The 12,387-nt window shown below is 38.6% G+C and overlaps 1 protein-coding gene and 1 non-coding gene across 2 annotated transcripts in view; one reads left to right on the forward strand and one right to left on the reverse strand.

The window, feature by feature from the left end:
* Positions 1-12,387, reverse strand: part of ZFX (zinc finger protein X-linked) — a 96,245-nt gene that overhangs the window by 71,721 nt on the left and 12,137 nt on the right. The window contains exon 2 of the mRNA XM_072816801.1: positions 758-807. The gene's annotated coding sequence lies outside the window, so the exon portion shown is untranslated. The remainder of the gene's footprint in view (positions 1-757; positions 808-12,387) is intronic.
* LOC140628869 (U6 spliceosomal RNA) lies at positions 2,158-2,263 on the forward strand. Its single transcript, XR_012026801.1, has one exon. It is a non-coding gene; the product is annotated as a U6 spliceosomal RNA (small nuclear RNA).

The raw sequence follows: 12,387 nt of genomic DNA on the forward strand, positions 1-12,387 counted from the left end.
AAAAAAGATTCATTTGTGTTGAGTGAATCAGTAGATCTTTCCTTCTTATCACTGACTAGTACTCCACTGTACACTTGTGCCAGTTTGTTATCCATTCACCTGTTGAAGGACATTAGATAGTTTCTGATGAATAAAGCTGCTATAAACATTTGCATACAAGTTTTTGTGTGCACATAAATTTTCCATTAACTTGGCTATTAAAGAAAGCTCATAGGTATTCATAGCTTTTAGGACATGGGGATGGCAATTTAAATATCATTACCAGGGAAACACATTATTCGGTAATACAAACAAAAAGAATTACAGGCTTTTTAAGGCCAAAGTTACGTTCACAGAACAAGCCAGAAGTTTTGAGTTCCAGATGTCTTACAAGACCCCTTTGTTAGTAATAATATTTTCAAGGACATATTAAGAAACCAGAAAATCGTCTTATTCTGTTGCTGGGATTTCTTATACCAGCAGTTAGGACAGCCTGTGGTTTTCCAGACCAAATGCTGAAATTCCATTATTTAGAACTGAAAGAAATAAAGACAGATCTAGGAAGATTAAAACTTACTATGGAAAGGAAAAGGGCAAAATAGAATTATAAACAATTGGAATATTAGCATGGAATGTTATCCATCCTACAGTGCAAACAGAAGAAACTGACAATATCTGAATTTCTGATTTATTATATTGGCAATCCATTTACCTCTAGTCCTTAGTACTGTTGCCATGTAACCTTTTTAAATAATTTCATGAAGTTATTAAAACTTACCTGTTTTTTCCAACAGATGTGCAGGGACACCTCTGGCAGTAGAGTTTTGCCTGAACAAAACAAAAAAATACGTCATTCAAACATAAAAGTGGCAAAATTTTTCCCTAAGGGACCAAAACTACAGAGGAATAATTCTGAGTTATGCTCTTCAATACCAAATCAGGTACAAGTCACATACTATCCAAAAGGCTTATAAAACTAACTGCAAAGTGTATAATAAACATTTGTCGGGGTTTGAGATTTTTCTCCTACTTACAAGCTAACAAATTAGCCTGTTATCATTTCCTGAATGCCAGCAGCATGGTAAGCAGTATGAGCATCATCAGCATATATATGTGGGTTCCTCACTCCCCAAGTCCCACAGGGGCCATGCAGAGGGGCCCAGTGGACACATTGTTTATATCTTGTAGTTTTGCATTGCTGCCGAGGAATATTGGCCTTAGGGAATTCACATCTTTTAGAGAAAACCTCCTATTTGTTCAGAAGGAGACATCGCCTCATCCCTCAAGGCAGCTCCCTACGAAGAAAGCCCTGAGAAATGGCTCAGGTAAAGAGCGGTCTGGATCCTGTGTTCCAGGAATGTAAAACAAGAACACACAATGATGCTCTGGGCTGTGATGGATAGTATCCTCTAACAAAAGCGTGCCCAGAGAGATAACAGGCTATCTGTCCTTCTGCATGAAGTGGACAATAAGAGGTCTTGCTCAAAGTTTTGCTGCTAGGAATATTTTCCTTCACCACTGTCTTTCAGGGACTAGAATGGATCCATTTTTAAGCTGGTGCCAGCAAACTGTGTGTAAACCAGGCCTGTGCTTTTTCTAGTTAACCAGTCATAGAGAACTCTCTGGGAAGTCATAAATGCGGGTTAAAGGGAGAAGTAAATCAGTAGAAGCAAGTACCATGTGAGCTTAAAACATAGCTTCATGCACTTTACTTGTGCCTTCTGAGCAGCTTGGATCCAATCATGTATATACAACGTTACCATTTTCTACTGGAATACTGTTGTCACATCCAATTTTATGTTTCCATGGAAACGACATTCACTTCCTGATGGTCATTTCAAGTGGCACACCTCACTCTCCTTTCACCTTCCAGGTTTCCTGCCCATGCTTTCCATTGAGTGAACCTAACCAGAAGCTGGAGGGCAAAGAAACCTATTGATACCACCTCCCATGGCACAGAGCAGGTAGAGAGGGTGGAGTGAATCTGGAAGGGCAAATGGAAGATATCTAGCACAGCCCATAAATGGCATTGATGTCACTGGCATGATTTTCTAAAACATTAAGCCATTCTTGGGAAAGTTCCAAACAAAACAACACACACTCTTTTCAACTTACACAGTAGTTCCGTTCCTGGAAAATTCCAGGATATTAAAACCATGCAAAAAATACTTTGAGTTATGCTCACTTCAGCAGCAATATACTAAAATTGGAATTATACAGAAAAGATAAGCTTGGCCCCTGCACTAGAATGACATGCAAATTTGTAAAAGCATCTCATATTTTAAAAAATAAATTTTAGAAAGAGAAAAAAGTACATTGAATTTACATGCAAAATGAGGTCAGGTTTAGGTTCAGATAATTACAAATAAGTTTCTCATACATATGAATGGCCAGGGGGATGTTTGAAAATCACATAAGAGGATCTCTGGGTGGCGCAGCGGTTTAGCGCCTGCCTTTGGCCCAGGGCGCGATCCTGGAGACTCAGGATCAAATCCCACGTCAGGCTCCCGGTGCATGGAGCCTGCTTCTCCCTCTGCCTGTGTCTCTGCCTCTCTCTCTCTCTCACTGTGTGCCTATCATAAATAAATAAAAATTAAAAAAATTAAAAAATGAAAATCACATAAGAAAAAAAATAATAAAAAAATTTAAAAAAAGAAAGAAAATCACATAAGACGTAGGAAAATGGGCAGCCCTGGTGGCTCAGCGGTTTAGCGCCGCCTTCAGCCCAGGGTGTGATCCTGGAGACCCGGGATCGAGTCCCACATTGGGCTCCCTGCATGGAGCCTGCTTCTCCCTCTGCCTGTGTCTCTGCTTCTCTCTCTCCTCTCTGTGTATTCTCATGAATAAATAAATAAAATCTTAAAAAAAAAAGACGTAGGAAAATTCATCCTTGTAAGAAAGTCACATGCACTGAAGGACATATGACATTCTTGGCTTCTGCCCAACTAACTAATCCCCGGCCAGGGGGTTCCTGTCAATCACTGCAACAACCTTACTAGCCACACAGGAGTTTTCAAAGCATACCCTTGGGTGGTACTGCCCCTAGTGATACCCACTCTTCTAAGGTGAAACATTCATCCTTGCAGAATTTGAGTTTGATATCTCATCCACTTAATTGGAGGCAACATTCAATGGAAGAAACCATTCAATTTATGGATTCTTCTCGATTTCTCAATTTATGGATTTTTGTTCAATCCAACATACAAAAGTCTCTGACTCAATTACCAAACACTTGCTGCCATTTCTGGCAATGTATAATTGTGAATTTGAATTTTCTGATTTAGTATAAATACAAAGTAAGAAAATAACTGAACATGAAGCTCAAACTTCACATGGAGCCAGATAAAAGTTTATATATAACCACATTTCATGTAACTTGATATTAAACTATAACATTTTTCTACTTTTAACTAATATAATTTTGGTTTTTAAAAAAGATTTTATTTATTCATTTGAGACAGGGAGGGGGTGGAGAGATAGCGAGTGAGAGCATAAGCAGGGGTGGAGAGGGAGAAGCAGGCTCCCCGCTGAGCAGGGAGCCCCAAATGGAGCTCAATCCCAGGACCCCAGGATCATGACCTGAGCCGAAGGCAGACACCCAATCGACTGAGCCACCCAGGCGCCCCATACTTTTAACTAATATATTCTAAGTAATAACATCCACATTTTATAAAAATATAAAATACCTAAACAGAAATATAGAATAAAAACATTATATACTATGGCAGACAGAATAATGGCTCCCCTCAAATATGTCCATGACCTGATTTCTTGAAACCTTTGAATGTTACCTTACATGGCAAAAGGGATTTTGCAGATGTGACTAAGTCGAGGATCTTGAAATGGGGAGATTATCCTGGATTATCTAAGTGGGCTCAATGTAATCACGGGAGTCCTTAGGAAAGGGGAGCGGGAGAGTCAGAAGACAGAGAAGGTGATGTGACAATAAGAGTATATATTGGAGTGATGCAACTAGAGCCAAGGAATGCAGGCAGCCTCAAGAAAATGGAAGACACAAGCAATGGATTCTCTCCTAGAACTTCCAAAAGGAACCAACCCTACAGACACCTTAATTTTAGCTCCATAAACTTCTCCATACTTCTGACCTCCAAAACTGTAAGAGAATAAATCCGTGTTGTTTTAGGGCACTAAATTTGTGGTAATTTGTTACAACAACAACAGGAAACTCATAAACATTTCTGCCCCTTCTCCCTGCTGAGAGATCCACCATTGTTAACACCTTGGTACCTGTACTTCCAGATCTTTTCCTATACCATTAAATGTGTGTATGTACGTGTGTGTGTACTTCTTACAAAAATGGATCACAGTTGGATCACATGCTATTTTGTAACTTGCTTTTTAAGTCTACAAGCTCCATATGTCCATTTCATCAAATATCTAGACTACATTAAAAATTTCTCAAATGAAACAAAAATGCCCTTAACTCTTGTTTGGTCCATAACAGAATCTGTTTGAGGACCACACATATCATCTGATTATTAGGTCCCTTTGGTTATGTTGTTGACTATTGAGGAGATGGTTCTACAGTTGCTCTGAAGAATGTGCCACCTTTTGGTTCATTTAGTTGCTACCTCTGGTGCTATTTAGTTTGTTCTTTTATTTCCTGTATTTGAAATGCTGTAACATTTTTACTAAAATTTTTGGCTAGAATTCTCTATAGGTTATGGGTATTCATGTTGAATCACATCAGAAAACACATAATATATGGTTAATCCATTAAGGATGTTAAGACTGACCACTGGATTAAGGTGATGACTGCCTAATCCCTCCATTTTACAGTTATATTTTTGCCCTGAAACTAGAAAGTGACCATTGTTCCTTTGCATTTTAAAAATATCCAGTTCCAGGATGCCTGGCTGGCTTGCTTGTAGAGCATGTGACTCTAGATGTCAGGGATGTGAGTTCAAGTCCTATGTTGGGTGTAGAGATTACTTAAAAATAAAATCTTTTTAAAAATCCAGTTCTTATTAACCATTTTAACACCTGTTGATATGGTGTTATGACCATTATAATTCATGGCAATTTCATTCAAGATTGTGATGTTTGGGGATCCCTGGGTGGCTCAGTGGTTTAGCGCCTGCCTTCAGCTCAGGGTGTGATCCTGGTGTCCCAGGATCGAGTCCCACATCGGGCTCCATGCATGGAGCCTGCTTCTCTCTCTGCCTATGTCTCTACCTCTCACTGTGTGTGTCTCTTATGAATAAGTAAATAAAATATTAAAAAAAAGATTGTGATGTTTTTAAAAGTCTATCATCTCTTCTACATTTACTAATTAGTATTCACCTGTGAAGTAAAGCTTTCCCTCATTTCGGGGGGATATTTGGTTACATGAAATACAAATTCTACTGGAAAGGCAGGATAAAATGCTTTATTTTTTGCCATTAATTACCAACTTTCATAGTAAGTAGTTGATTCAATAGCTTTCTCAAAGGGTGAATTTTCATAGATTCCACCTATTTGAATTCATTGCTACTGTTAGTCTTTATAATGCTCGAAATGTCATGACTATGGCCAGTGGAACATAAGCCCAGTGATCTTTAAGAACTTTACTGATTTCTAGCACAAAAAAATATCCCTGGCTTTTCTTGTATTTTCTCTGTTCCAGCCTTGGAATGAGCTATTTCTCCAAAAGGTCCAGTTGTACTTTAGTGGGGAGTGGTTTTCAGAGACCACAACCTGAACACTAGAGGTGTTCATTATTACTGGGGTGACACTGCTTTTAGGCCATTTCAATGGACAGAACTAGAAAAATATACATATTGAGGAAGACAGACTCTAGGGTGCCCCCTTGGTGTTCATGTTCCTGTGTGCTTCCCTCCTGAAAGTGGAAGGAATCGTGATTTGCTTCTAGTCATCAGTGTCTGGCAAAGATCGCAGGATGCACACAATTACATATATATAATTATATGTGTATGATTTATGATTAATGTCAGTCTTGGAAGGAGAATATCCCCCTTGCTAGCTTTAAAGAAGCCAGCTGCCAGGCTGTGAATCACTTAGGGAGAGAACCACTTGACAAAGAACTGAGGGCAGCCCCTAGCTAACATCCAACAACAAACTGAGACCCTCAGCCCAGAAGCCTGCAAGGAATGAAAAATTGCCAACAACCAAAGAACTTGGGAGAAGATGTGAGCACAGTGTTGACTGACACCTTGATTGAAGCTCTGTGAGTCCCTAAAGCAGAGCATGCAGCTAAGTCATGCTCAGACTCCTAACCCACAGAAAGTGTGAAATAATAAATGTGTCCTGTGTTAAGCCTCTAACTTTGTGGTAATATGTAACAATAGATAACTAACACTATTTAACCAAGGGCTTATATGAATTTTTTAAATTCAGTTTTAACATTACAGTGTTTTTCTTAATTTCTTGGATCCTATCCTAATATTCTTACAAATAGTGGGACTATTGGTTTTATCCCCTGGAGGACTGCATACCAAATGGTGAACAAAAAACTGAAAATGAGGGATCTCTTCTATTTTTCCATTTTTCCTCTCTTTGAAGGCAAACATTTATTCATTCATATTGTCTCATCTAAGTAAACTAAGTCTACGAAATCACTTTATAATAATTTTGGCCCTAAAATTCCTTTAAATTGTCATTATGAAGTATAATATTTCCTATTAATATAGTACTTCATGGTTTAAAACTAATTTTTTCATGTCAAAGTTTCTCTAATAAATTTTAGAACGGCATTCAATTAACAGAAGTTTAGGCAAAATTATCATACAAATTATTTGCTCCCCACCAACAATGTTTATTTCCCCAAACAAGGCACACTTATGCTTTAAAAATATTTTTTAAAAGAATACATAGTTTCATTTTTCATATATTTTTTAAAGATTTTATTTATTTATTCATGAGAGACAGAGAGAGAGAGAGAGAGAGAGAGGCAGAGACACAGGCAGAGGGAGAAGCAGGCTCCATGCAGGGAGCCCGACATGGGACTCGATCCCGGGACTCCAGGATCAGGCCCTGGGCTGAAGGCGGCGCTAAACCGCTGAGCCACCAGGGCTGCCCCATTCTTCATATTTTCAAGAAACATATGAAACAGAAGTTCAAAGTACAAGCTCTGGACAACCACTTATGGTAAACAAAGATGTCCCTAATTAAAACAATCACTTCCTTCTTTAAATATTTTTTTAATTTTTATTTATTTATGATAGTCACAGAGAGAGAGAGAGAGAGAGAGAGGCAGAGACACAGGCAGAGGGAGAAGCAGGCTCCATGCCCCGGGAGCCCGACGTGGGATTCGATCCTGGGTCTCCAGGATCGCGCCCTGGGCCAAAGGCAGGCGCCAAACCGCTGCGCCACCCAGGGATCCCTCTTCTTTAAATATTTAGTAACAAATATTTAATTTTAAAATTATACAAATAAATCTATACTTCTATTATTTATGATAAAAAGTTAAATGTTTTCAAATGTCCACTAGAAATAATATTATTAATATTGATAAAAGAAAAAATACTCAGATTCACTTTGAATACTGTCTGTTACTTTCAGGTTTAGCACAAGATATTATAGAACAAATAATTCAGCCTGACAAAAAAACATTTCCCACAAGTACTACTTCCAGTAACAATTTCTCTACTGAATGAGACTTGATAATAAATATCATGAAATTTCTCACAACCACCCTGCACGTGAGTCAGTAAGTATTACTATAATGTATTATATAGAAGGTAGCAGGCTGGTTTTCAGAAGCTTGAGGAACAATGGGTAGGTTCTCTTGACCAAAAATATCATACCCACTAAGAAATTAAATTATTTAAATCAAAGACTTTTCTGGAACAGCTTCACACATTCTTTAAAACTGTTCCATGTCATGAAACTCTTTTTTCTAGATTAGTAACACATTGAAGAGGTTGAAGGAATCTTGAGAAATGTATCTAGGTTTTATTTATTTCTCTGTCCTTAGGTCTAGTATAAAACCTAGCATATTAATTCAATTAATGTTAAATAAATGAATGAATAATTGGAGGAAGGAAGGAAGGAAGAAAAGAAAAAGAAAGAAAGAAAGAGGAAGGGGTGCAAAGGATCTAGAAAGATGGTCTTAAGTGCCTTTAAGTTACTGTGAAATATATTTAAATGTCTTTAAATGAACAAAAATATAAAATAATGAAAAACTGAAAGAAGTTAACCAAAATTTTAGTGAAAGCTACAGATTTCCAAGAATCAATGAAAGAAATAGGTATTAATAGAAAGATCTCAGAAAGATGGTAGAGTAAAAGGATTCTGAGCTCACTTCCTCCCACAGACACAACAAAGCTATAAATGCATATAATGCAACTCACTCTGAAAATGGCCTGAAGGCTGGCAGAACAGATCTTCGATAGCTAAAGACATAAAGAGAAGGCGACATCAAGAAGGGGAGGAGAGGCAGAGACACAGCTGAGAACCAGACCTCTGATAGTGATCCACAAGATGGAGAGACATTGCAGACACAGAAGTCATTTCTGAGAAGCGAGGGATCAAGTCCCAAAGATGAACCCCTATAATATCTGACTTTGAGAATCAGCAGGGCTTAACTCTGTGAAAGACAGAAGGTTATAGGAAACTGAGTCTCCACTCCTAAAAAGCTGGTACACTGTAACACTTGGTCAAGAGACCCAGCACAGATAGAGCAGTTTGAAAAGCACATGGTTTATACATGAAGATTTATTGACTAACTTTAGGGCATGTGCCCTAAAAAAATCTTTAGGAGCTTTCTCTGGAAATGGAAGTTCTGGGAGGCACTGTTTATCTTGCCCTCCTTCAGTGTAGCTAGCCAAATGCTTGTGGGAGCCAGTTCTAACACTATCCACCTACCTTGCAAGCACCTATTGCCCCACCAACGCATTCACCTGCAGACCTGCCATGACAGGTGCCTCCCAAAGCAACTCCTGCCCCGTCATACCTGGTGGGCAGCCTCAGCTGGGACTGGCATCTCCCCCAAAGCAGCTACTACCCAACTACACCTGGCAGGCAGGCTTGGTGATACTGTACCCCTCCAAAGTGACTCCTGCCCTGGGAAATCAGTCTTGTCCACCAGCACAACCATAGCAGTTGTGGCCTGGTTCTGGTAACAAGGAGAGACTGGACTACTGGGCCCCAAAGAATACCTTCTAAATAAGGCCACTACCATCAAGACTAGGAGATGTAGCTGACCTTCTTCATACATAGAAACAGAGAAAGTCAAACAAAATGAGGAAACAGAAGAGGTATGTTCCAAACAAAAGAACAAGATGAAAATCTCAGAAAAGGAACTAAACAAAATGGAGATAAACAATCTACCTAATAAAGTATTCAAAGTAATGGTCATAAAGATACTAGAATTGACAGAAGAGTGAGAACTTCAAAAAAGAAATAGAAAATATAAAATAGAACCAACCAAAGCTGAAGAACACAGTAACTGAAATAAAAAATACACTAGAGGGAAGCAATAGCAGATTAGTGTATGCAGAGGAACAAATCAGTGATCTGGAAGATGAGGTAATGGAAAGCATTCAAGCTGAATAGCAAAAAGAAAAAGTAATTTTTAAAAATGATGATAAGGGCACCTGGGTGACTCAGTAAATTAAGCATCTGACTTTGGCTCAGGTCATGATCTAAGGATCTTGGGATCAAGCCCCATGTTGGGCTTTACAATCAGCCGGCAGTCTGCTTGTCCCTCTCCCTCTGTCCCTCACCCCACTCACATAAACTCTCTCTTTCTGTCTCAAATAAATAAATAAAATCTTTAAAGAAATGATGATAGATTAAAGGATCTCTAAAATATTATCAAGTGTACTAACATTCACATTACAGGGGTCCCAGAAGAGAAGAGAGAAAGAAAAAGGGTCAAAAAGAGTATTTGAAGAAATAATAGCTGAAAACTTCCCTAATCTGGGAAAGGAAACAGACATCCAGGTCCAGGAAGCACAGAAAACCCCAAACAAGATGAACCCAAGGAGGTCCACACCAAGACATATAATTATTATATCAAAAATTAAAGATAAAGAATCTCAAAAGCAGCAAGAGAAAAGCAAGTAGTTATGTACAAGAAAAACCCTATAGGGTTATCAGCTGACTTTCCAGCAGAAACTTTGTAGGCCAAGACATAAGGACATGATATATTCAAAGTTCTAAAAGGAAAAAAACATACAACCAGCAAGATTATCATTCAAATTTGAAGAAGAGGTAAAGAGTTTCCTAGATAAACAAAAATTAAAGGAGTTCATTATCACTCAACTGTCCTTACAAGAAATGTTAAAGCAGAAAAGGAAAGGCCAGAGGCCACTGAGTGACTCAGTTGGTTAAGTGTCTGCCTTTGGCTCAGGTCATGATCTTGGGGTCTTGGGATCGAGCCCCGCATCAGGCTCCCTGTTCAATGGGAAGCCTACTTCCTCTCCCTCTACCGCTCTGCCTGCTTGTGCTCTCTTGCTCACTCTTTCTCTTTCAAATAAATATTAAAAATCTTTTAAAAATATAAACAAAGAAAAGGCCATAACTAGAAGTGATAGACTAATGAAAGGACAAAATTTCACTGGTAAAAGGAAATATATAGGGCAGCCCCGGTGGCCCAGCAGTTTAGCGCCGCCTTCCGCCCAGGCATGATCCTGGAGACCTGGGATCGAGTCCCAGGTCAGGCTCCCTGCGAGGAGCCTGCTTCTCCTTCTGCCTGTGTCTCTGCCTCTCTCTCTCTCTGTGTCTCTCATGAATAAATAAATAAAATCTTAAAAAAAGGAAATATATAGTAAAGGTAGTAGATCAATCAGTTATAAAGCTAATATAAAGGTTAAAACACTGGACGCCTGGATGGCTCAGTCTGTTAAGTGTCTGCCTTCAGCTCAGGTCATGATCTCAGGTCCTGGGATTAAACAACGCATTGGGCTCCCTGCTCAACAGGAAGCTTGCTTCTCCCTCTGCCCCTCCCCCTGCTCGTGCTTTCTCCCTCCTCCTCAAATAAATAAAAATCTTTTTTTTAAAGGTTAAAAGGCAAAATAAATAAAATCACTTCTATCTACAAAAATTAGTTAAGAAAGAGACAAAATATAAAGATGTGAAGTATGACATCATAAAACTAAAACGTGGAGGGAGGAGTAAAAATGTAGTGCTTTTAGAGTGTGGTCAAACTTGGGATGCCTGGGTGGCTCAGTGGTTGAGCGTCTGTCTTCGGCTCAGGGCATGATCCCGGAGTTCTGAGATCAAGTCCCACATCAGGCTTCCCGCAGGGAGCCTCCTTCTCCCTCTGCCTATGTCTCTGCCTCTTTCTGTGTGTCTCTCATGAATAAAAAAATAAATTTTTAAAAAGTCTTAAAAAAAAGAATGTGTTCAAACTTAAGCAGTCATCCACTTAATATAGACTGCTATATAAATAGGATGTTTATATCAAAAACCTATAATACACAAAAAATTAGAGAAAGGAATCTGAGTATAACACTAAAGAAAGTCACATGATCATAAGGGAAGTGAACAAGAGAAGAAGAAAAGAATAGAAAAGAGCTACAAAACAACTAAAAAACAACAAAAGGGCAGTAAGTACATTTCTATCAATAATTACTTTGGGCAGCCCGGGTGGCTCAGCGGTTTAGCGCCACCTTCGGCCCAGGGCGTGATCCTGGAGTCCGAGGATCGAGTCCTGCGTCGAGCTCCCTGCATGGAGCCTGCTTCTCCCTCTGCCTGCCTGTGTCTCTGCCTTTCTCTCTGTGTCTCTCATGCATAAATAAATAAAATCTTTAAAAATAATAATAATAATAATTACTTTACATGTAAGTAAGACTAAATGCTGCAATCAAAAGACAGAGGGTAACTCAATGGATAAAAATAATAACAACAACAAAAACAAGACCCACATATATGCTTCCTACAAGAAACTCACTTTAGACCTAAAGAGATAAACAGACTAAGAGTGAAGAGATGTAAAAAAAAATATTCCATGCAAATGAAGGCAAAAAAAGCTGGGGTAGAAATACTTAGGCAAAATAGACACTAAAACAGACTGTAACAAAGAAGGGCATTACATAGTGATAAAGGGATCAATGCAACAAGAGGATATAACAATTGTAAATATCTATGCACCCAACAGAAGCCTACCTAAATACATAAAGCAAATATTCAGACACAAAGGGCAAAACTGACAATAATACAAAAATAGTGGGTACTTTAACACTCCACTCACACCAATGGATAGATCATTAGGGAGAAAATCAGTAAGTAAACAGTGGCTTTGAATGACACATTAGACCAGATGGACTTAAAAGATATATTACAGAACATTCCATCTAAAAACAGCAAAATTCACATTCTTTTAAAGTGCACATGGAACATTTTTCAGGATGAGCACATTTTAGGCCACAAAACAAGTTTCAATAAATTTGAGAAAAATGAAATCATATCAAGCATCTTTTCCAACTACAATGCTATGAAAGT

The sequence above is a fragment of the Canis lupus genome, chromosome X (genome assembly GCF_048164855.1).
Source record: "Canis lupus baileyi chromosome X, mCanLup2.hap1, whole genome shotgun sequence".
In the NCBI taxonomy this organism is placed as follows: Eukaryota; Metazoa; Chordata; class Mammalia; order Carnivora; family Canidae; genus Canis; species Canis lupus.